Raw genomic sequence first — 22,120 nt, forward strand, 5'->3', positions numbered from 1 at the left:
AGTAAACCAACAGATTTGTTTTCTTCTTTTGGTTAGTGCTCGCGATATTGCAGAAATTAGTTTTGAGTGAAGCTGAATGAAGGAGGACAAGCTGCGGGACTTTGTCAGCCGCAGTGTGTGAGTGTGACGTCACTAGGAGCCGCGCTGGGATAGGTTGGCTGGCGAGAAGGGTCGCGCACGGATTGGACACAGTCCGTGAAAGCGCAGTTGGTGGGGAAAGGCAAGCGAAGAGTATTCCGGGAATTAAAGTCACTTATTGATTACTTATTTTGAAAAATAAAAGACGGAAAGATTAAAATTTTCAAAGCATTTAAGAGTGCCATGAGGGGAGATGTTTACATTAAAGCAAATGTAGGAGAAGAAACACCACCTGATGGTACACCAGCTTACATCGTAATTGAAGAAAAGGGTGTGGCACCATGTCTTTGGCTAAAGCAATGGTGCAAATTAACAGAGAAGCATGGAAGTGTAGCGTTCCCTATTCATGGGTCGTTTAACCTAAGGGTTTTGGAGAATTTAAGATTCGCGCTATACGACATGAAAGTACCTCCAAGGCCAGCACAGTTTGAGGACTAGCAATTTGGGAGCTAATAGCTAGAAACCAACAACAAAAGAAATTTGAGACAAGAATAAGAAAATTAGAAAAGACAATAGAGGATGCTAGATGGGATAGCACACAAAAGGTTTGGAGATCAGACGTATTGCAGGGAATTAAATTGTTCCCGGCAATTACTGATGAAACAGAGGCGGAAGGAAGGAAAGCTACCTATAAAACAAACAGGAGTCAGTCCAGAGATAGGGAAAATAACAGAAACTTAAAAAGGTCAGACGAGTCAGACGATGAGGAGTTCATTATACAATTACTGAATTATCGCCCGCCACCATATGTGGAAAGCGAAAAAGGATCAAGTATTAGTACTGCCCCTCCAGCACCAACACAGGGTAATGTAACACCGAACTTGAGAATATCACAAAGACAGAATGGTCCTGATATGCCTTTTTCACCACAGATACCACAAGTCCAGAGGATATATTCTGATGTGCCTAAATTGAGACCTGTCGATACGAATCAGCCACAGGTCCAAAGACACTGCTGTGATGAGCATAATTTGAGAATGACTTCTGATTCAATGGCCCAGGGAGGACAGAGTTATCAAAACCCAATGTTGATTCAAGCCGAATCAACACAATTTTTGATGCCTCAAAAACAGGCACAAGAAGTGCCGAGGTACACTCTAGTAACAGAAAGTCAATCAGGTATGCCAGCAATGATGAACCATAATGTGGGGATTAACATGCCACAGAATTCAGGGAACAGACAGAATCCAGATGCAATATCTCTGCCTATTACTGTGGGTCCGCCAGTACCACTATATATACAGGCAAACCCAAACGTATGCGATCAAGGGGTAATGACACAAAGTGAGACAGGGAGAAGATGCATAGAAAATACTACGGAAACAACTCCGATAGCAACATTGCCAAATGGATCTGGGTCGTTGTCGGAATTTAGTCCCATTCCAATTTGTGCTCCGTTGACTGTGGTAAGGTCAATTCCACCACTATTAATACCGTTAACTTCAAAGACTGAAACGTTACCGCAACCATCAGTAGCAGTTGATGTAAGCGCTACATTGATGGGACTGAACGCACAACAGCTAACACAATGGTTCAACAGCCTGAACTCCCCACAGAGTACATCCAGCGGAAAGGGAGAAGAATACCTGAATAAAATAAGATTGGGCATGGAAGAAGATGAACTAGTAGAAGGAACGATGGGTCTGAACAGGTTAGAGTCATACACAGAAGAAGATTTGAGATACATGTGCCCCAGGATTAAAAGAGAAGTGAGTAACATACATAAGAAGTTACAAGAAATTGCAGACAGAAACGAGATCGATATAGGTAAGACCAAACACTTGAGCAGAAGCTTCAGGTTAGACTTCGAGACAAAAGACTTTGAACACATGAGATCGGCAGGGATGAAAACGCACCTTAAAGAGATACTGCAGAGCGCGCAGGTCTGGAGATGCCTAGATAAGTGGGAAAGCAGGTGGGTTAAGAAAAAGGACAAAAACGAAGGAAAGTACCCCAGATCGGAACGAGAAGGCACGACAAAATGACGATCTGATAACCATGTTGCCAATGAGAGAGACGGCAGGGGGAAAACTTGTACATGTACCATGGCACAGGTGTGATATTCAATCCTTCACAGATTATTTCCCTAAATTAAGAGAGAAACCGATCGAATGGTATCAACAAACAGATAGATTTGTGAAACTCGCAAAATGTCTTTGGGAAGACCTGAATACCTTGTTTGAAATTGTGGTTCTGGCAGATTTATGGGAAGACTGTAAAAGAGCTGTAGGTTGGCCGACGAGTGAACCAGAAAGAGATAGGGACACAGGTGCACCATCGCCTACGGTAATGAGTTTATACCATAAGGTGATCGAGCACTTGAAAACCAAGGTTGCGTCAAAAAATTTGGATTGGCAGAGGATTGACAGAACAGCACAAGAGGCTAAAGAATCGATACATGCGTACTATGAGAGATTGTTGAAAGCGTTTAAAAATTACAGTGGAACGGAGACGATTGAGGCAAAGGACATGCTCCATTTTGTGTTCAGATTTGTGGAAGGGTTGAGACCCGAGGTCAGTCAGATCATTAAAATGCATTTGATTTGTTGGCAGTCAAAATCAATCGATGAAGTGTTGAACTATGCAAAATACAGCAGTGATGCGATTGAGACAAAACAGAAAAGGTTGAAGGAAAAGGTGATGGTGATGCAGCTTAGAGCAGCTCAGACAGGTTTGCAAGGTTTTCAACAACAGATGCCGCAGCAGCAACAGCAGGGAAATGCTATGTTTCAGCCGCAGATGAGAGACAGAGGTCGAGGAGGTTTTGTGAATAATGGTCCTGACATAAATACTGTTATGATTCCAAATGGTATACAGGCAATGAAGAAGGTGATGCCATGTCACACGTGCGGAATCGTCGGGCATTGGAAACGGGAGTGCCCAATGATGGTGCAGGAAGGTGTAGGTCAGCAAAACAATGATGTCAATGCATTTCAGAATATGAGAGGACCAAAATTGAGAGGTCCAAACCCAAATTTTCAGAATAACGTGAATCAGATGCAGGGTTTACAACCCGTACAACTGCAGCAGGTACAAATGCCCCGTGCACAAATGGCACAGCTACAGCCAATGCAACAGCAGTTTCCTATGGTACCTAATCAGCAAATGCAAATACCCTTAGCACCAATGAATCAGCAACAAGTAATGCTTCCTCCACAGGTCACGGGTCAAGGAATGAACCAAAATGGCACAGTACACCAATTCCCATTACACAGTGAGAATGGAATAAACGATGTATGGGAGAATGAAAGTTCAGATGAGGAGGGAAACTATATGCTTGCAGCATCTTTGGAAGTTGATCAAAAGGGTCCGTATGTGGAAGGAAGAGTTATGGGTCATCGCGTTTCTTTCTTAGTTGACACGGGAGCTACACGCTCCACTGTTAGAAGCATTGAAGTACCAAATTTGCCACTTTCAGGGAGAACAGTTCAAGTAGTGGGAGTAGCAAATAGGTACCTGACAAACCCAATCACTGATCCAGTGCAAGTCAGAATTGGTAACTATCAAGGGTCACATAAATTTGTGGTGTGTGACTCAAGCCCGATATCACTGCTAGGGAGAGACCTATTGTGCAAATTGGGATGTTTGATTATGTGTTCAAACGATGGAATTAAGATTCAGACAAACAGTGATGGGGAAGAAGAGGACGGCATAGGAGGGGACGAAGTGGAAACCGTCGATGAAGAGTATCCCCTGATTACTCTTTATCCAATGCTCACTGAAGCAGATATTCCTGCTGAGTTGCAGGAAACAGTCGGAAAGGAAGTATGGGATATGACAGGGAAAGAAGTAGGATTGGTTAAAGGAGTAGAACCAGTGAAAGTGACCGTGAAACCCAATGTAACTTTTCCCCAGACCCCACAATACCATATGGCCCAAGACACCCTCATGAAAGTCGCCCAACTCATTGATGAGTTCATAAAACAGGTATTACTAAAAGAAATGTTAAGCAGTCCATTTACTTCACCAATTATGGGACTGATAAAACCGAGTGGAAAGGTCCGGATTGTTCAGGATTTGAGGAAGATAAATGACATAATAGTCAAATGTTGTCCCTTAGTACCAAATCCAGCTGTGATAATGTTTCAAGTACCCTGTGATGCTGAGTGGTTCTCAGTCATCGATTTGTCACAAGCGTTCTTTTCTGTGCCTCTTCATGAGGACAGCCAATTTCTATTTTGTTTTAAATTCCTAGACAGAGTCTACAGTTGGTGTCGAATTCCTCAAGGGTTTTCGGAGTCACCATCAATTTTCAATCAGATTCTAAAGAAGGATTTGGAATCGTTGGAATTACCGTTCGAATCAACCTTGGTGCAATACATTGATGATCTGTTAATCACATCTAAGACAGAAAGTGACTGTACAGCAGATACCATTGCCCTATTGAACCATTTGGGAAGGAACAGACACAAAGTGTCCCCTTCAAAATTACAATTCTGCCAGAAGAAAGTGAAATATTTGGGTCACCAAATAGAGAGAGGGTCGCAAAGAATTATGAAAGAAAGAATAACAAGTGTACTTCAGATGAGTCCACCGAAGACGAGAAGAGAGGTGAGGAAGTTTTTGGGAATGGTGAGCTATTGTCGCCAATGGATTCCCAATTTCTCGACTCTAGCAAAACCTTTACTGAAACTGACCCAGAAGGATGAGTTGGACGAAATAGAGTTGAAAGGAGATGAGATGGATGCTTTTATTGAATTAAAGGAATGCATGTGCAGGGCTCCAGCGTTAGGTATGCCTGACTACACAAAGCCTTTCACATTGTTTTGTCATGAACGTGATGCATGTTCCTTGTCTGTCTTGACTCAAGCCCATGGAGGCGTAAGCAGACCAGTGGCATATTTTTCAGCTACTTTGGATCTGGTCGCAGCAGCACTGCCAGGGTGCTTGCGTGCCGTAGCCGCAGTTGGTATCAGTTTAAATCAAAGTGAAGGAATAGTGATGGGACATCCTCTAACAGTCATGGTCCCTCACTCAGTCGAGATACTTTTGACACGTTCCCAAACACAGCACATGGCCGGTGCTAGGCTTACAAGGTACGAGACAATAATTTTGGGTTCACCAAATGTGAGGCTGAAAAGGTGCACTACGTTGAATCCAGCAACCTTGTTTCCAAGTGAGAATGTCGAAATTGAGAACGCTGAAGACGTCGAGCACGACTGTCTTCAGGTGACTGAATTTTGTACAAAACCAAGACCTGATATCAAAGACACCTGATTGGAAGAAAATGATCAAGTCCTTTTTGTTGATGGTTCATGTTTAAGAGATGCCCTGGGAATATTGAAAGCAGGATATGCTGTATGTACGATAACAGGTGTTTTGGAAGCATCTTGGCTTCCAGGAGTTTACTCCGCACAAGTAGCGAAATTGGTAGCACTTACTAGAGCTTGCCAACTTTCCGCATTGATGAAAGTCACCATTTATACTGACAGTCAGTACGGATTTGGAATAGTGCACGACTTTGGACAGTTGTGGTCACAGAGAGGCTTCATGACCTCTTCGGGATCACCAGTGACAAATGGTGAAAGGATAAGGGATTTGTTACATGCCATCCAGTTACCAGGAGAAGTAGCAGTGGTAAAATGCAGTGCACACTCGAAATCACAGGATTAAATTTCTTTAGGAAATGGATCTGCAGATCAAGTCGCAAGGTTTTGCGCATTGAACTGTATATTGCTCAGAGATGAATGGAACTTGATAAATGAGCCAGAACTTGAACCAAGTGAAGCCTTTGCTCTAAAGGTTGTAGATACAATAGATGAATTGAAGACTTTACAGAACGATGTTAGTGAGGATGAGAAACTCTCATGGAGCAAATTACAATGTGTAGGGAAACCAGATGATTTGTGGGTCTCAAGTGAAGGGAAATTGGTTCTGCTAAACAGTCTGTTGACGCAATTGGCCAGGTTCTACCATGGACAGGCTCATCTTGGAAGGGACGCCATGGTCAGGCTATTCAAAACTGATTGGTTTAACCCCAAATTCCATCAAGTTGCTGAAGCAGTTTGCCACCGTTGCGTCATTTGTCAACAAATGAACGCGGGGAAAGGAACAGTAGTAAATTTGAGCCACATTGGGAGAGCTGGAGGTCCATTCAGCAGGATGCAAATGGATTTTATCAAAATGCCTGTGCATGGAGGCTTGAAGTATGTGTTGGTGATTGTGTGTATTTTTAGTCACTGGATTGAAGCATACCCCACACGTAGAAATGACAGTCTCACAGTTGCCAAACTACTTTTGAGGGAACTAATACCACGTTTCGGATTCCCGATCTCTTTAGAATCAGATAGGGGAAGTCACTTCAATAACGAGGTAATAAAATTGCTGTGTGCAGCGCTGAACATTGAGCAAAAGTTGCATTGTAGCTACCGCCCTGAAGCCTCAGGACTAGTGGAGCAAATGAACGGCACATTGAAGTCAAGGATGGCGAAAATATGTGCATCAACAAACTTGAAATGGCCTGAAGCATTGCCCTTGGTATTAATGTCTATAAGAAACACCCCTGATAGGAAAACTGGACTGTCCCCGCACAAGATCCTCATGGGCAGGGCCATGAGACTTCCAGCAGTTCCTGCAAATGCTCTTTTGAATATTACAGATGATATGGTGTTGGACAACTGCAAAGGTCTAGCTGATGTGGTGCGCTCTTTTTCTCACCAGGTGGAGGCAACCACCTTGCCACCGATCCAAGGTCCAGGACACGCCCTGAAAGCAGGCGACTGGGTTGTGATAGAAGCACGTGAGGAAGTCGTGTCTGGAACCTCGTTGGAAAGGACCTTTCCAAGTGATTCGGATGACTACTACCGCTGTGAAGTGTGCAGGAGTTCCCAACTGGATTCCCGCCAGTCACATGAAAAGGGTGAAGTGCCCCACAGAAGAGGAACTTGAAGCACTGAAATTACCAGTGACTGACAAGAAAGTACCAGGCACCGAGACAAAGCAACGAGAACCTGGAGGTGAACAAGCAGAATTAGAGGAGGGAGAGATACTCTCTGAGGAAGAAACAGAAGATCCATTTGAGGACAACGGAGGAGAGACATCAGAAAGTGACGGAGACCCTGAGGGTGACAAAGAGCCTGCAACAAGTGAAGAAGCAGGAGAGCCTGATCAGATGAGGGCTTTCTCAGAAACAGACGATACAGAAAAGGAAGAGGAAAACATGATTGATCTCCTAGAGAGAGGAGACAAGACAGGACAGAGTGAAAGTGTCCAAACCCTTCCAGAAGTGGTTGCAGGTCCATCAGGTGAAAGTAGTGCAAAACGGAGACAAAGCATATCGCCAGGGAAGTTGAGGATCAGAGAGACATTAAACGAGAGGGAAGGACCAAAGTTGAAAGAGAAAAGAAAAGAAGTGTCTATTGAGACAGCAACACCAAGTGAAGAGAAAGACTCAGCCAAAGAAGAAAGCACCAGCGAAAGAGAATCAAAGGGAGATGCAAAATTGAAAAGAAAAAGAATACCGAGCAGAAGGTATTCTGGTCCGGAGTGGGCATACATAGCCACTAACGATTGGTCAGACAAATTCGTATCCCTCAGTCTCGAGAACGAAGAGGCAGAACTTCACTTTGGCGCTTGAGGAGTAAAGCTCCATGAACTTTACCGAATAAGACATTGATAACCTGATTGACTTTTAAACCGGCTAAGACATTGCTAAACTTGATTGACTTTGAAACCGATTTTGAGACAAAGCTGCTAAACCAATAAAAGACGAAGCTGCTAAAGAAAACTGTGTGAACATTGAACTCGTTCAGCTTTGTATATATCTGCAAATCCGAATTGATAAAGTGTCTTAAACTTTCTGATTCTATACAGATCATGACAGGCTACACTACACAGGGGCATAAAATGAAGTGTTGTAAATACATGTGTATAGGTCTAATAACTGCATGTGTACTAATCATTGTAGCAATAGTTCTTGGAATGCATGGAAAGGATGAGAAAGGGACGAATGATGCTTTTACTTCTAGACCTACTACTACTACTGAACTAACAGCTTTAAAGAGACTCGAACAAGACGAAAGACATCTGCATGATAAAAAGGAACTTTCGTCTAATGTTTTCTATCGCTTGTTGAGTGAGTATGTCGAGACCATGGATGCGAAAGATTGTTATGTGTGCACACAAAAAACTACCTCAGTAGTGGAAGGGGTGACGTATCATATCATGCCTCTTACGTATGGAATTACATGTAGTATAATAACGTCCAGATTTTATGGTCAGCAGTACAATCATTATTTTTACTCTAATAATGATGTTACATTTGCATATGTCCCCATAATCGGATACCTGAGTAAAGTAGCCAGAGATTATTATATAAAATTGATGAGGGGCTTCTTTGAGCCGTTGTCACCTTTTCACACAGCTCACACACATAGAGAGAACCTTACATGCTTGCTTTCACTGCTGGAGATAAACTTTTTAGACCGCACTGACGATAGGAGGAAAGAAATGAAGGAGGAATTAGAAAGGGAATTACATAAAAGGACATCTGTAGATAACTATGCTTTTGCCGCGATAAAGACACAAGGGAAAATAGCTTTAGATACATTGCACGTAGGGAGATTCTGTATACATAGACATGAATCATATTATGACACAGTTTTTGTGGGAACGAGTGAATGTAAACATATGTTTTTGTTTCAACCTAAATGGACGTTCATGCTGAATGGACAAGACCCAGTTATTCCAGGGGTATATTATATTTGTGGACTTAACGCCTATTATCGTCTTCCTAAAGGATGGTATGGGAGATGTTATTTGGGAATAGTGTTCCCAAAGATTTACCAACTAGATGACTTAAAGAAATTTCCAAAGCTGTCTAAATCACATCATGTTCAGAAGAGGGAGACAGCTTCTGGTCTGGTAGGAGATATATTTGGAGCAATGATTCCTTCAGTGGGAGTCATATTGAATTGAATCAAAATACGAAAGTTGTCTACTATTGTGGATAACATGCTGACAAAATTCTCAGGAGCTATAATCCTGATGGATGCTGAACTTGCTGCAGAAAGAGCTATGACTCTTCAAAATCGGCTTGCCTTAGAAATTCTTTTAGCAAAGCATGGCGGCGTTTGCAAACTGCTTGGTACACGTCACTGTTGTACATATATACCGGACAGCAGTGGGCGAATTAGAAAGATGCTTACAAACTTAACTAACGAAAGTACAGATTTAAAGGAATTGAAAGAACCAGGAGTATGGGAGAAGGTTGGAAAAGGATTTGCTTCGGTGGGAAATTGGCTCAGCAACGTTTGGAACGGATTATTATTGAAAATAATAAAAGGAATATTAATAATATTAATTTGTTTATTAGGTATTTGGGGAATATCGGAAGCTATCAAAATGTTGAAAGCAAGGAACAAAAGGAAAAGAGAAGAGAAAATAGAAAACAAAATAGTAGAAATATACAGTGAAAAATCAAAGGGAACCAAAAGAAAGAGGGAATTGAATGAAGTGCCAAATTACTAAACAGAATTTTTATGGAATAAAATTTGTGGGTAGATTTGATGTGATGACATAATTAGTCATCAGAGGAGGGATTGATGACGCAGAAAAAGAGGGTCCTTCATATATTCATATATCATGTAACCAAAATCGTATAACGTAGTGTGATTTTAGTACAGAAAATAATGTACGAGGGAAAATGTGCCCTCGGAGTAGTTCGCCAATATTATAAACGTGCTTTATTAATCACGAAGAATTGAAAAATGTAGTAATCCGTCATAATTGCAAATGCGTGCCATGATTTCTTATTGAAACTGTTTGTGCTTAGCTTAAATTTAGTAGAGGCTTTGGCCTAGTTGCCTGATCTCAAATTCTAACTGCATGGCTTTTCCTTGAACTAATGTACCATATATTCTTGCTTAAAGTTGTATTTTTCCAGTAGAGATGACTAATACACTTATCTCCAAGGTCTGGTACTAGGCCAGTTTCATCCCCTTTGAAGCAAGGTCAGTCTCTGCAGGTGTGGACAATGAGGGTACAGATACCAAAATAATTGGCAAGCCATGTTGCAACTTGTGTTCCAAGGCTCCAAGGACAATGTATGCATAAATGAGTACTAGTAGAAAGACATTTTTCATTGGTCAATTTGAAGCCATCCTATGAACCCTCCAATGGAAGACCCTGCAGAATTTGGAATGTTTCTTACTTAAACCCACTGGACAAAGAGAAGTCAGCCCTTTTCCTCGATGCCATCTTTGAAGCCAAATGCCAGACGCCATCTTAGACGACATCTTGATGACCTTTTCTCTATTACTGAGAAAGAGACTTTGAGAATTCTCACCCTAGAGACTTTGGGGGTCATTCCGACCCTGGCGGTCGGTGTTAAAGCGGCGGCTAACCCGCCAACAGGCAGGCGGTCCAAAAAATTGAATTCTGACCCTGGCAGGAACCGCCAACACAGCCCGCCACTTTAACACTCCGACCGCCACAGCGGGGCAAACAAACAGCGCGGCGGTCAGCGCCAACAGACAGGCGGCAGACAATGTACTGCCCACCCTATCACGACCCACCAATCCGCCACCTTTTCCGGGATGGGAGCCCCGCCGATAAAAACACGGCGGAAACAGATCACAAACGGGAAAATGCTCACCTCTATACACTCCACGAGGAATCTGGACAGCATGGAACCCGAATTAAACATCCTACCAGCGATTGTCTACCTGCTCCTCTACCAGGAGCACGAACGCCACCGTAGGAGACAACGGTGAGTACTGCACCTACGACACAGGGGAGGGGGGAGGAGAAAAGATTACGGGCACACACATACGCGACCCCCCCCCCCAAATCCCCACACACCAATACAGAGCAACAAGTCAGATTTACACCCCCCAAACCCCCCGGAATAATTCAAAGACAAAATAAAATGATCATTAAAATAGAAGTATATTAAAGCATATTTGAACTGAAGTGAAATATTAGATTATTAAAACAAATAAATCACAACACGAAGAATATGAACATAGTCCAAAAGTCCGGCACATATTGGCTACATGCCATTGTCCGTGGGCCAATGTGCATAAACACATGGGCAAAGCCCACACACGAAACCCGATTCCATTGGAGATAACACTGCTGGGGCATCAGATAATAAAACCACAGGGACCTCAGGGGGAAGGGAAGGGGGGCCCCTCAGCCACATGAGTCCACGACGCCAGATCCACGAGGGGCCTCCATGCCCACTGTACCATCCTGGGGAGTGCAAAGCCACAGTCTCACAAGTCTCTACAGTGGGTGGATTGCCCACTGTACCATCCTGGGGAGTGCAAAGCCACAGTCTCACAAGTCTCTACAGTGGGTGGATTGCCCACTGTACCATCCTGGGGAGTGCAAAGCCACAGTCTCACAAGTCTTTTCAGTGGGTGGATTGCCCACTGTACCATCCTGGGGAGTGCAAAGCCACAGTCCATCTGGTGGATTACAGACTCCACTGGTTATGGAGGAGACATGGTGCCCAGAGTGCTTCGTGAAGCCCTGCCCGACACAGATCCGGCCCTGCCAATGGGCCAGCGGTGCTTGAGATGAAGGCCCCAGCGGAGCGGTGCTTGAGAGGAAGGGCCCAGCGGAGCGGTGCTTGAGATGAAGGGCCCAGCGGAGCGGTGCTTGACAGGAAGGGCCCAGCGGAGCGGTGCAGAGACGGCGGGGCACAGCGGAGCGGTGCTTGAGATGAAGGCCCCAGCGGAGCGGTGCTTGAGAGGAAGGGCCCAGCGGAGCGGTGCTTGAGATGAAGGGCCCAGCGGAGCGGTGCTTGACAGGAAGGGCCCAGCGGAGCGGTGCAGAGACGGCGGGGCACAGCGGAGCGGTGCTTGAGAGGAAGGCCCCAGCGGAGCGGTGCTTGACAGGAAGGGCCCAGCGGAGCGGTGCAGAGACGGCGGGGCCCAGCGGAGCGGTGCTTGAGAGGAAGGCCCCAGCAGAGCGGTGCTTGAGAGGAAGGGCCCAGCGGAGCGGTGCTTGACAGGAAGGGCCCAGCGGAGTGGTGCTTGACAGGAAGGGCCCAGCGGAGTGGTGCAGAGATGGCGGGGCCCAGCGGAGCGGTACTTGAGAGGAAGGCCCCAGCGGAGCGGTGCTTGAGAGGAAGGGCCCAGCGGAGCGGTGCTTGACAGGAAGGGCCCAACGGAGCGGTGCCGAGACGGCGGGGCACAGCGGAGCGGTGCTTGAGAGGAAGGCCCCAGCGGAGCAGTGCTTGACAGGAAGGGCCCAGCGGAGCGGTGCAGAGACGGCGGGGCCCAGCGGAGCGGTGCTTGAGAGGAAGGCCCCAGCAGAGCGGTGCTTGAGAGGAAGGGCCCAGCGGAGCGGTGCTTGACAGGAAGGGCCCAGCGGAGCAGTGCTTGACAGGAAGGGCCCAGCGGAGCGGTGCAGAGACGGCGGGGCACAGCGGAGCGGTGCTTGAGAGGAAGGCCCTAGCGGAGCGGTGCTTGACATGAAGGGCCCAGCGGAGCGGTGCAGAGACGGCGGGGCCCAGCGGAGCGGTGCTTGAGATGAAGGGCCCAGCGGAGCGGTGCTTGACAGGAAGGGCCCAGCGGAGCGGTGCTTGACAGGAAGAGCGCAGCGGAGCGGTGCTTGACAGGAAGGGCCCAGCGGAGCGGTGCAGAGATGGCGGGGCACAGCGGAGCGGTGCTTGAGAGGAAGGCCCCAGCGGAGCGGTGCTTGACAGGAAGGGCCCAGCGGAGCGGTGCAGAGACGGCGGGCCCTGTTCAGCGGTTCTTCTCACGGCGGGGCCCTGTTCAGCAGTTCTTCTCACGGCGGGGCCCTGTTCAGCGGTGCTTCTCTTGGCGGGGCCCTGTTCAGCTGTGCTTCTCTTGGCAGGGCCCTGTTCAGCGGTGCTTCTCTTGGCGGGGCCCTGTTCAGCAGTTCTTCTCACGGCGGGCCCTGTTCAGCGGTTCTTCTCACGGCGGGGCCCTGTTCAGCGGTGCTTCTCACGGCGGGGCCCTGTTCAGCGGTTCTTCTCACGGCGGGGCCCAGCGGAGCGGGGCTTCTCACGGCGGGCCCTGTTCAGCAGTGCTTCTCTTGGCGGGGCCCTGTTCAGCGGTTCTTCTCACGGCGGGGCCCTGTTCAGCGGTTCTTCTCTTGGCGGGGCCCTGTTCAGCGGTTCTTCTCACGGTGGGGCCCTGTTCAGCGGTGCTTCTCTTGGCGGGGCCCTGTTCAGTGGTGTTTCTCACGGCGGAGCCCTGTTCAGCAGTGCTTGTCTTGTGTTCCTAGGGAACCAGATCTGGGCAATCATTCCCGCTCAGTCGCCATCCGACCTATCGCTTGCGGGGCCCTCCTGTGTTGTACTCCTGGGCCCGTGGGTGTCCTCTGTCACACCCCAAATGGGGCTGGTGGGGCCCTCCTGGGCAGCTCGCCTGCTGCCGGACTTCTTCGCCCTGCTGCCCTTGCCCTCCTTGGAGGAATCTCTGGGGCCCTTGCCTCCTTTGGAAGTATCTCTGGGGCCCTTGCCCTCCTTGGACGAATCTCTGGGGCCCTTGCCTCCCATGGAAGTATCTCTGGGGCCCTTGCCCTCCTTGGACGAATCTCTGGGGCCCTTGCCTCCCTTGGTGGATGGGCCAGGTGACGGTGCAAGGCTGGTGTCCTTGGGGGCAGCCGTCTCACGCCTGTGGCGCCGGACCTTCACTTTTTTGCTTCTTTTCCCAGGGGGTGGGCTGGCTGTCCCCTTGCTGCTGGCCGATGTTCCTGCCCTTGGAGCTGGTGGACTCCAATAGCCCTGAACGATGGTCCTAGTAGGTGCAGGGCTTGTGGTGGCTGAGGTGCTGGTTGGACTCTTACGAGATGGAGGGGGTGGGTCAGTTGTTGGAAAGAAGTCAAGGTTGGAAAGGAAAATCAATTTCGAAAGCCAGGGACGGGTAGTTGTAGTGGGTATGGGAGTGGAGGAAGAGGATGTGGTTGTAGGAGAGTCAAGTGTGCTGTCTTTGGGTGCAGGTGCTTGTGACGGAGGCTGTCATGAGGTGGATGGCTGTTGGGTGGGTGGCTGCCTGCGTTTGTGTGGTTTGGAAGAGGGGGTGACAGACACACTGGGAGAGGACACAGGGGACGTGTAAATGGTAGTGGGGTGGTGACTGCACGTGTGCGGACTGTTCTGGTGGGTGTGGTGGTGATGGACGTACTGGCTGATGGTGGTGTGCATGCAGGTGTGAGTGGAGACGTCACAGGGAGGGAGGAGGGAGACGAGGAGGAGGGGGACACAGTGGAGGCAGTGGGTGTTGCTGTGTCTGCATGTGGATGTTGCTTGGGTGAATGCTTGTGTGATCTGTGGTGCTTATGTCTGGATGAGCTGCCCTTGGGTGTTGATGTGTGTGCAGGCTGGTCTGTAGGTGTTTCTGGGATAGGCAGAGGAACAGGGGAGTGGGACTGGGTTGAGGAAGTTGGAGGGGGGAGGCTAGACACAGGGACAATTGCTGCCGTCAGTGCTGAGGCCAGAGCGTTGAACGATCGCTGATGGGCAGCCTGACCCGAATGAAAGCCCTCCAGGTATTCATTGCTCCGATGCACCTCCCTTTCCACCCCCTGGATGGCATTCAAAAGGGTAGACTGCCCAACAATGAGCGTCCGGAGGAGGTCAATGACCTCCTCACTGAGGGCAGCAGGGGTAACTGGGGCAGGACCTGAGGTGCCAGGGGCGAAGGAGATGGCCGGCTTCCTGGCCGAGCGGGCACGGGGCGAAAGCTGAGGGGCTGCTGGGAGGGCAGAGCTGGTGCGCTGGGTGGCGGCTGTACCTGTTTTTGCGGTGGGCACGGATGGTGCCGCCACCACAAGGGAGCTCCCTTCCGAGGATGTGTCGGTGTCGCTGACGTCTCCACCGGTCCCCGTTGTGGAGCCCCCCTCGCCCTCCGTCTCACTGGTTAAGTCCGAGTCGGTTGCAGGGCCCTCCGGGCCCATGTGAGATGCAGCTCCCTCGTGCGCCAATGCCACTTCTCCTCCGCCTGATGATGCTAATGCACACATGAGCAGGAAAACCAAAAAATAAGGGGGGGAGAGAAGAAAGAAAGACATGTTGAGTGCATGCATTGGCGGCACCGTTGGCGGAGAGGACAGACAAAGAAGCCCCCTGCACTACGCCGCGCACTCGGGGTACACTACTCAATTATTGTGACTTAGCCTACAAGTCTATGGACGACAAATGCACACATAGGTGAGCCCGGGCCATGGATAGCTGTACTTAGCACCCTACAGAGGTGGGGGGCGGGGGCACAGGGCCATGTCTCACGGAGGGGCCTAGCCTACAGAAACCGCCCTGGCCTAGAGATAGCCACAGCCCTCCTCCCCCACCCAGACGCCTCCACTGTGCGCTAATATAGCAGAATGTGCTGATACTCACCCCCTTGTGTCTGCTGTGATGTCCTCACGCGCCCATCCAAATCGGGGTAGGCCACCGCCAGTATCCGGGACATCAGGGGGGTCAATTGACAACTGGCACCCCTCCTACATTGGGAGGCCATCCCCACAGAGCCTCGGCGGTCTTTCTGCTCCCGCGGCGGATGTCCCCCACCTCTTGCGGCAGTGGGTGCCCTGTCTGTTGTGGTCCCCCAGGGCCCGGACGTCCTTGGCGATGGCACGCCAAATGTCGATCTTCTGATGGGCGCTGACCTATGTGACATGGACAGGGTGGAAAAAGAAATATCATCACTTTTCTGCATGGTCGATGTGAGTGGCCCCCCCTCCCCAACCTTGCCATGTGGCACATGCTCTCATCTGTCGTGCGTTGCTATCCTCATACGCTCCCCTCCCCACCATCTTACATCCACCCCACTCAACACAGGCATAGCCCATACTACGTGCTCCCAGTGTACTTACCTGTTGGTCTGGAGGACTGTAGAGTAGCGCATACTGGGGGAGGACCCCATCAACGAGTTTATCCAATTCCTCAGATGTGAAGGCAGGGGCCCTTTCCCCAGTCGCAGCAGCCATTGTCTCTTCCAGACCGAGTTCACAGCAGTACTTGCAGTATAGGTCCTCTCCTCTGGATGATCAGGTCTCGAGTGATTAAGCAGATAGAAAATGGCGGTCACGCCCGCGGCGGTGCGTACCGCGGCCGCCGGCGCACATCGTCATTTGCTCCTGAGACCCATAGGGTTCTATGTTAACCAATGCTGCTTTGCGCCGCGGTCTTCGACCGCCTACCACCACGGTGTGCCACGCCAGCGCATTGACCTCACATCCCATTGTCACACTTCACAGGTCAGGCAGCCGCCATTTCAAGGGCCCACATGGCTGAATTTCTACGGCGTCACACAGGCCTAGGCCTTGCATTGCCACTCATACAAGCCATTCAATGCATAGCGAATCGTGTACTGTGCAAGCTGTGGTTACGTACCTGTGGGTTGCTTGACTCTGTGCTCCATGTTGTCCTTCCTAGGCACCGTCCGCTGGGACTTGCGAGGAGATGGAGGAATCCTCCCGTGTACAGACCGCTGGTGGACCTGTCGACAATGGAAGAACGACATGTCATACTGACATACAGACTTGACCGAGCCACTATACATGAACTTTGTGCCCAGCTGGAGCCAGACCTGATGTCCCCCATTCGCCAACCCACAGGGATTCCCCCTCTGGTGCAGGTTCTGTCAGTACTCCATTTTTTGGCAAGTGGATCATTCCAAACAACAGTGGCCATATCATCAGGGATGTCTCATCCTATGTTTTCTAAGGTTTTGTCCAGAGTGTTGTCTGCCCTGCTGAAACACATGCAGAGCTACATTGTTTTCCCTGAGGTGGCCGATTTGGCTACAGTGAAGGGTGATTTCTATGCCCTTGGACATATCCCCAACATCATTGGGGCCATTGATGGGACACATGTGGCCTTGGTTCCCCCCAGTGGCAGTGAGCAGGTGTACAGGAACAGAAAAAGTTATCCTTCTATGAATGTCCAGGTGGTCTGTTTGGCTGAACAGTACATCTCCCATGTAAATGCCAAGTTCCCTGGGTCAGTGCATGACGCGTACATCATGCGAAATAGCAGCATCCCTTATGTGATGGAACAGCTACAGAGACACCGTGTGTGGCTAATAGGTGACTCTGGTTACCCCAACCTGTCGTGGCTACTTACCCCAGTGAGGAATCCCAGGACAAGGGCAGAGGAACGCTACAATGAGGCCCATGGGCGAACTAGGCGGATTATAGAAAGAACCTTCGGCCTCCTGAAGGCCAGGTTTAGGTGCCTGCATATGACAGGGGGATCCCTAATGTACTCACCAAAGAAGGTGTGCCATATCATCGTGGCCTGCTGTATGCTTCACAACCTGGCTTTGCGACGCCAGGTGCCTTTCCTGCAGGAGGATGGTCCAGATGGTGGTGTTGTAGCAGCTGTGGAGCCTGTGGAGAGTGAAGAGGAGGAGGACGACGGGGACGACACAGACAACAGGGACACAGTAATACAACAGTATTTTCAGTAGCACACAGGTACGAATCAACCACGCCATTTTACATTTACTTAAAGTCTCCTGCCTCTCTACTGTCTGAGTTCCCCCCCAGTTCCTGTTAACTGAGTTGTGACTTTCCCTTCCGTTTTCAGAGCTGTGGGCCCCACTGCGTGACCTCTGCTTTGTTTGCACATGTACTACAGCTGTGTGACAGTGGTATGTTGTCATCACAATGTAACTGAACATTTTGGCACCGTTATGTCTAATACATTTGTTCAAATTACAAGCAGACTCCAGATTTTTTTAGTGCAAAAAGTGATTTAATTCAAGTGCTAAATTTATGGAACATGATTGTAAAACGGGGATGGGTGATGGTGGAGTAATGTCCATGGCAGAGTCCAGTTCTCAGTGGCACAGGTGCATTGTCCATATGCTTGTGGAAGGATGGAGCAGGGGCAGTTCAAGGTTGGACAGGGTGACAATGTGGGACAGTGGGATGACATCAGGGGGTATCGTTTGCTGGCGGGGGTCTTGCAATCCTACTCTGTCTTCTTGTGAGATCTCAGGTTCCGCTTGCGGGGTGGTTCTTCTTCTGCAGGAGGTTGGGTTCTGGTGGCCCGTCGTTGTGTGGGGGCCTCCTGTCCACTAGCGCCGGCGGAGGTGGTAGGCTGTTCCTGGTCCAGGCTAGTGACAGGGGCCCTTTGTGATGCCACATGGTCCCGCGATGTGGTGACTATCTGGGTTAGGGCCACGACGATGGTCCCCATTGCGGAACTAATGTTCCTCAGTTCCTCTCTGAACCCCATGTACTGTTGCTCCTGCATGACCTGGATCTCCTGGAACCTGGCCAGTACCATAGCCATCGTCTCCTGGGAGCGGTGGTATGCTCCCATGATGGAGGAGAGGGCCCCTTGGAGAGTCGGTTCCCTGGGCCTGTCCCCCCCCTTTCGCACAGCAGCCCTCCCAGGTCCCCTGTTTCCCTGGGCCTCTGTCCCCTGGACGGTGTGCCCACTACCACTGCCCCCAGGTCCCTGTTGTTGTTGGGGTGGTGGGTCAACCTGGGTGCCCTGTAGTGGTGGACACACCGCTGATTGACGTGTCCTGGAGACAGAGGCATGAGCCCGCTGGGTGGGAGCTGTGCTGGTGTTCCCAGAGGGGGTTAGGTCTGGTGTAGCCTGTGGCTGTCTGTGGGGAACCGACTGTCCCGAGGTCCCCGATGGGCCGGGCTGGTCATCAGGGTCCAGGGAGACAGAGCTGCTGTCATCACTGGGGGCCTCTTCTGGGGGTGGGATGGACATCTCTGGACCCTCTGTGGCGGTGTGGTGGCGTTCGGGTCCTGCAGGGGTATAAGAGTATGGTTATTGCTTCTGTGTGTGGCATTTCGTGTAATGGGTGGGTGGCCGTGTCCCCCAGTGCTGGCATTCCCTTGTGGGGGCTTTTGTGACGGTGGCTTGTGGGGGTGATGGGTGTGTGCAGTGGGCATGCTTTGGGGATGGGTGTCCATGCTTTGGGGAGGCATGCAGGCCTGGGTTTTGGGATGGGTGGGTTGTGATGGTGAGCCATTAGCAAGGCGTTGGTGTGATGGGGGTGGGGATGAGGGTGGGGGTATGATTTGGCATGCAGGTGGGGTGGGGGGAATGAAGTAGTGAAGATTTGCCTTACCAGAGTCCATTCCTCCGCCTACTCCTGTGAGGCCCTCAGGATGCAGGATGTGCAAGACTTCCTCCTCCCATGCTGTGAATTCTGGGGGAGTAGGTGGGGGTCCGCCGCCAGTCTTCTGCACAGCAATGTTGTGCCTTGATACCATGGAACGCACCTTCCCCCGTAGGTCGTTCCACCGCTTCCTGATGTCGTCCCGATTGCGTGGATGCTGTCCCACTGCGTTGACCCTGTCCACTATTCTGCTCCATAGCTCCATCTTCCTGGCAATGGTGGTGTGCTAAACCTGTGCCCCGAAGAGCTGGGGCTCTACACGTACTATTTCCTCCACCATGACCCTGAGTTCTGCGTCAGAGAACCTGGGGTGTCTTTGGGGTGCCATGGGGTGGTGTGGATGAGGTGAGGGGTGGTGTATGTGTTGTACAGTGTGGTGAGTGTGGTGGTGTATGGTGTTTTGTGCGTGGAAAGTGTGTGGGTGATGTTGTGATTTGCCTCTGTGTGATGGTGAACTCTATGCTGTGCTCTCTCTCTCTGTCCTTCACTCGCAATTGTGGTCGTAGGGGTTTGTGGGTGATGTGGGTGTGTGTTTTATACTGGATTGGGTGTGGGGAGTGGTGTGTGTATGTGTCTCAGGTGTATGTATTTTGAATTATCCAATGTGGATGTGTGTTTGTAAAGGTGTGTGTATTTTGAGCGCGGCGGTGTGTACCGCCAATGGAATACCGCGGTTGAAAGACCGCTGCGGGGATTTGTGGGTCGGAATGGCATGGGCGTATTTCTGTTGGCGTGACGGTGGAGGTTTGGTCATCGCCAGTTTCCCGCGGACCTTTGGTGTGGCGGAATATTGTGGATGTCGGGTTTTTGGCGGTTTGCCAGTTGCGGGTCAGAATGACCGTGGCGGTTTACCGCGGCCGCAGCGGTGTTATGGCGGACTTCTGGCCGGCGGTATGCGACTTTTACCGCCGAGGTCAGAATGACCCCCTTTAACTTTAATTTACCCCGTATTGCCCATGCAATAACTTTGACCCATTCTCCTTGCTGCTGCAAGGAAACTTGCCCTTAACTTTGCCCCTTTGAAACTCTGCCCCATGCTGATCGAACCGGTACCTGAAGGACGAAGACTTTCTTGAATGCTGAATGTAATTGGTAATTATGAAAGGATAATTGTATTATGCATTGTGTTTTTCCTTTTAGGTACCAACTGCTATTTTTGATAGGGCCCAAGTTAGAAGTTTTCCAAATTTATGTTGACTAAATTCGTTTTGCATGAAGCCCCACATGCCAATGCTAATTAGAGGTTAGTCGAGGTATGCACTTGATGCACTATGTTGAATTGAAATCTTGTCATGCTGACTGATGTATGAAATTAGTCAAATACAGTTGCTTATATTAGTGATTTGCATTGCCATAACTGAATGTATCATTATTCAGATTTTGCGAAGATTGCGTTTCTTCCGTCGCTATGGACAGCTAGTAATGTTCGTATACATATATCATTTTGTTTTGAGACTTATATACATTGTGTTAGCTTTGTTAATATAGGGAAATAAATTCACTAACTTTCAATAAACCGGTGTGGTTATTCATGACTGAAAGGTCATGGTGTGTCGAAATACCAACTGTTAGTGATGTCTAATGTGTTATTTCGATTTATTAATTGAGTATTGGCTATCGGTTACAACAGTTATTGATTATTGATTTATGTGACCCGACTATTCAAGGATGAGGAGAGCCCAACTCGGCTAAAAGGTTCACCGACCTCCAACGTGTCCAGGTACAAGTAATTTATAAGGGCTGGACGCGTTATCACCCTCTTCTAAATCTCTCTTATTTTGCTTTACCTGTCTTAGCCTGTCTTGACACTAGGACTCTGACACTCCCTTATACTGTGGACTCTCTGAATCTTTATTGTTCTTCTTACATAACTCATGTGTCATCTCTCTCTTTTTTATTTTTCTCTGGCCTGGATCTTGTGCATCGTTTGCCACCAACATGAATGTCAAATCACCAAAGGAAGTGTGAAATCACGTACCCACTGACGTTAATGACATTACAGGAAGGGACATCATTTGAACCTTGACCGTAACATTTTTCCAGGAAATCATGTCACGTCACATGACCTTAACCTTGATGACATCACAATAATTGATGTAGCTGAACTTCCATATTAATTCCATGATTAATGTAACAACACAACACCAACAAATGTCTATTTAGGATGGCACCTACAATATTGTGCTAAGCTGAACTTAGAAAGTCTGGGGCCTACGACTTGCCCTGAATTGTATTAAGAAAAATTAAGCAAGTAACCAATTCCTCATCTAAGGTGTTTCTCTCCCCTAAACAATTTTAAAAATATAGAGATCTAACAGTACATGTTGTTCACAATTTTTCACATGAACTTGGTAAAATGCAACAGGCGTTGAAAGAACATTCATTAAATATCTAACTTCTTTTATGGTGTTCCAAGCCTTTGAAATCTGACATTTTACAGGAGTTGAACAATTTTTTTTCAGAAACGTTCTATAGATGCCCTCATGTGTCAAAAATTACCTCCCTTCTGCCAGGGACCGCACTTTGTCATAGTTACCCCAATACGCCAGTGCCCGAACATTGTCATTTATTCTGCATGTTAAAGGTAACCATTAGTTCAGACATTATCTCTGTATGCCAGGGTCAGAACTTTGTCATGGCTGCAACCTTCCCATATGTCAGGTTGTCCTCCTTCATGCAAGTAATAAACTCCAATATGCTTGTACCAGAATTTTTCTATCTGTGCTCCTATGCAAAGTATTATGTATGCAATAATTACATCTATTATGTCAGTACATGTTATCACTCCATCCACTGCACCAGGTTCCGTGTTCTTCCCTCCGTAACAACCCATCTCTTTTCTTTCTCACAGCTTTTCAGCTATCATGATATACATCACTGAACCTCCAAACACTCTTTTTATTTCCACCCTCCAA

The sequence above is a fragment of the Pleurodeles waltl genome, chromosome 6 (assembly GCF_031143425.1).
Source record: "Pleurodeles waltl isolate 20211129_DDA chromosome 6, aPleWal1.hap1.20221129, whole genome shotgun sequence".
In the NCBI taxonomy this organism is placed as follows: domain Eukaryota; kingdom Metazoa; phylum Chordata; class Amphibia; order Caudata; family Salamandridae; genus Pleurodeles; species Pleurodeles waltl.